We start from the raw sequence: 4,200 nt of genomic DNA on the forward strand, positions 1-4,200 counted from the left end.
CAGCACCAGGTCCAACAAGGAGTCTCCCCTGGTGGGGCTGTGCACCTCCTGGGTTAGATGGAGGTCCTGTATTTTGGCTAGGAACCTATGTGAGTGGTCAGACCTGGCTGACTGCTCTTCCCAGCAGATGTCTGGAAAGTTCAGGTCACCCATGATGACCACATCTTTTTGACCTAACTACCTCCATGAGCCGACTTAAGAATTCCTGGTCTAGCTCTTCCCCTTGGTTCGCTGGTCTGTAGTAGACCCCCACTGTTAAGTCCTTTTCCCCTCAACCACCTTGTATTCTAACCCAGAGCACTTCCGTGTGCCCCTCCTCTGACTCTGTGCTACTTGATGAGGATGTGTATTCCTCCTTAATGTAGAGTGCCACACCCCCACCTTTCCTCCGTGTCCTGTCCCTCCTGTACAGCCTGTAGCCCTTGATATTCACTGCCCAGTCATGTGTTGGGTCCCACTACGTGTCAGTGAGCCCCACTATGTCTGGGTTGGTGTCAGCTAGCAGGAGGGTAAGTTCCTCCTGCTTGTTTCCCTTACTACCAGTGTTTGTGTAGAGGCATTTGAGGCCTCCTGTGGATGTGTGCACTGCCCGCCTAATCACAGCATTGCCCTGGCCCCTCTTGCTTACCTGTGTATATGTTCTGCTCATCGGTCTAGGCTGGGCTGTACTTGTGAGTGCTGCTTGGTTTAGCGGTCCAAGGCTTCCTCTTCCCTCGTCTTCCCCTTCCCCCGACGAGCCTAGTTTAAATCCTGACACGCTGTTTCCACTTAGCTTTAATCTAAGAGTGATAAACAATGGTAAACAACTCTATTTTTAGGGTAACTTATGTTTCCAGCCCCTAAAACAACATTTTTCTGCACGATTCAAGCAGCAAGGATAAGGATGTCTCATTTCTTCTCAAGGCATGAGAAATAGCTTTTTGTTGATCTTGATGAATGCTTTTTAATATTGATAAATAAAACAGACCCGCATAGCACTTGACAAAATGCAGGCAGATAAAATGACATGACTTGGTGCCAGGAGAAATGGTAAAGATACATGAAAGAGACAGAAGGCTGTCTTAGGACAAAATGAAGATTGCATGTTTTATGACGGGTTCTGTTTGTTTACTTGATTGTTTGGTTCCCAAATAAGCTAGAAGGATTAGAAGGATTGCATCAAATCAGGAGTCGTGTGGCACCTGGAGAAGCTGGCCAAGAAGGAAGAGTATTTGTCTGTAGGAGTCAGGCACTGTCAAAGTACAAAACTAAGCAGAGGCCACTAACTTTGGTGATTCCTCCACTGCCATACACCCTCCCTGTTGCATTCAAATAATGTGGCTATGTTGCCTTTCATGAGCTAAAAGTCTCAGACACCACTGGTTTATTGAGCAAAGGAAGCATCCTAAAACAAATCCTATTGTTGTATTTTAGGCCTCCATTTCACTTGGCTCCCTATTGCATAAATTCACTGTTTATATTTGAATCAGTTGTTCTTTACATAGGAAAGAATCATTAGTTACCTAGCACTGAGGGGGAGGGTTTATAAAACTAATCATCAAGTACAGTGTCAGGAGCTCCACTGGCTGGTTCAAGGTGGGGGGGCTATGGTTCCATAACAGTATATTGAGTGTGGCTGCTTGTAATTAATTTTTTTTGCAATTGTTGGCAATACTTACTTTGTCATTGCCATGCCTTTCTAATCGTTATAGTTTCCTGTAGATAAAGCCATGGCGCAAGTATTTGTTAATGTAGGGGATGGCTTGGAGGAATTTTAAGTGCAGTCTGTGAGGTAGCTAAGGCCTTCAGATTTTCTCAGGCTTTGGAGGACTCCAGGTCTCCTGTGGAGGGACTGGCAGGATCAGGAGAAAGACTGATCCATGGAAATACTGGCCAAACTTGCAGTAGGCTAGGTGGTAGCCAGATGAGAAGGTAAGACTCTTACTGTTCTTATTTCAAACTTAGGATCAGTTTTTCTTTTATAATTCTTTTCTCCTGTATAACAGATCCTTTCATTGTTTTGGCTCCTGACCAATTACCTGTGGTAAAGAGTGATCTCTGGGCAAATGACGCTCTACGCAAACCCATTCTCTGGACAGAGGGTCGTTCAAATTCTCTCTCAACCCAAAAGGAAGCCACCTAGAACCAACAGAGTTTTATTTGCTGCAGCTGTGAGGTCCCATATAAGAGCAGTGGAGCTCAGGTTAATGGAGATAAGGAGTTATCCCAGGGCAAACTTTGGTCTGTTCTTTGGGAGAACAGGGAGAAACTCAGGGTTCCAGGGGTGTCCCACGTTTGTGACACCAAGCAACAGCTTTCTGGGAGATTTAGATTTGACTTTTAGAAAAGAGATGGGGAAGCTGGAAGAGCTTGGCTGTGTCAGCCTTCCTGGTTGTGAGGAGCCTTTTGCTGACCTTTCCTTCTATGCAGCACCAGAATTTATGTTGGGTTTTTCCTATCCACAATTCATTTGAAAGAAACATCACCGTTTACAAAAACTGGTGTCCCTGTTCGTGGGTGTAGCATTTACCGAGAGATGATAAAACTTGCTAAAACTGATTATGGCAATCAGACTTAGCCCGTCTTTTCCTCCTTCCTCTTCTTTCCCTCCACTTTTTTTTCTTTACTCCCTGTATAAAGAAAACAACCAGCTGCTCTTAGGAGTTAATTAAAAAATGTATCTATAATTTTGTTAAAGAAATGGTGAAGTAGTTGTAAAGCCAGACTTTAATTTAACAGTAAAACATGGAAATCTAAGTGTACCAAGAGGGGCCCACAAATAATAACAAGTTTTCCAAGATGACTAATTAAAATAAAAAAATTGAAACAGTTCTTCAGCCCAGTGCACATTTTATTTTTCAAATTATTCTATACATGCTTGTAGCTCTTGTAGGAATCTGGTTTTAACACTGATATCCAGTTCCCTGGAGGAAGCCATTGAGATCCTAAACAAAACTTTCAAATCAGGTTGCCTAATGCTGGACCTCTAAATCTGTATTTTAGCCCAAGGTAAATATTACAAAAGTGCTTAAGTAATCTCTTATGAGTAAGAGCACCACTGACTTCAGGTAGAATTTAACTGATTTAAGAGCAGTGTCACTATCTTGCATGTCTCTGTAACACATTTAGGAATCTAATTTTAGGTCTGGAAATTTTTACCTCTGTGCCTTCTCTCTAAATATGGCATATGCCTCGGAGTTGTCTTGTGATAAATTAGCAGTCATGTGGTAGGAAATATTGCCCATACTTGCGTACAATGTTCACTTCCTCCCAAAAATTAGCTACTGGAAATTGGGTATTGTCTTAAGGAAATGCGAAGAGCAGAGGACCCAATCCTGTCGGCCAATCTTCTTGAGCCAGATGGGCAACCAGCATCACCTGCCATGTGCTGCAGCTAAGGGGTTAACAGAACAGCCATAGGGCTTTCCTTTCCCCATCTCTCCCTCCCTACCACAGCTGTCTGGGGTTTCCCTGTGAAAATACTTACTGGTATTTTCATGGAAGCATCTTTTTTTCTTCTTCATCCTGCCTTTGAAAAAGCATGGTGGATGTTTTATTCGGGGGTGTCTGATATATGAAAAATTGGAATAGCTCGGCGGGCACTGATGCTGGTTGTTAAATCATTAATATAAATTGTTATCTTTTTCCCTACAGTCTTTGCATGTTTTTAATATTTAAGAACAGCTGTGTTTGTTGACTTTATAAAGCCAAAGGCTAAAAAACAATGCTGTTTATCTCTTCAATACACTGAATAACTATAGATGATCCTTAATTTGACTTACCTGGGCATTTTCTTAAATATGTTTTGAGTAATAATTTCACTAGAGTCTCTGGGTCATAGTTAATTTAAGCAGGTAGAAATGAAGTTCAAAAGATGATTTTAACAAGGGCAGTTTTTCTCCATTATGCTGTAAACTTTTATTTTGTGCTATAGTAAAAACATGAAATTTATCCTCAGTGAAGCCCTTGTAGCATAAGTAGGTAGGTAAGGATCTGATGCTGGGATGAAAGGGTCAGATGCAGCTTATTCCAAGGAAATAATTTCCAAATTTGAATTGTGTCCCCAGAGTTACTTTTTCAGGCCACATCTTATTCCTATCACTGTCATGAACACTTAAGAATTTGTTTGAATAGCTTCTTGTCTCTTAGTTACAGTACTTTATATGTAAATTATAGATGATCTTCTGTTGAACTTTTTTTTTTATATATATTTCTTTCTTG

At 41.5% G+C, this 4,200-nt stretch overlaps 1 protein-coding gene across 1 annotated transcript in view; it reads left to right on the forward strand.

Moving 5' to 3' along the window:
- Positions 1-4,200, forward strand: part of MORC1 (MORC family CW-type zinc finger 1) — a 94,365-nt gene that overhangs the window by 37,586 nt on the left and 52,579 nt on the right. The window lies entirely within an intron of this gene.

The sequence above is a fragment of the Crocodylus porosus genome, unplaced genomic scaffold (genome assembly GCF_001723895.1).
Source record: "Crocodylus porosus isolate Cpor-Errol unplaced genomic scaffold, CroPor_comp1, whole genome shotgun sequence".
NCBI classification, from domain to species: Eukaryota; Metazoa; Chordata; order Crocodylia; family Crocodylidae; genus Crocodylus; species Crocodylus porosus.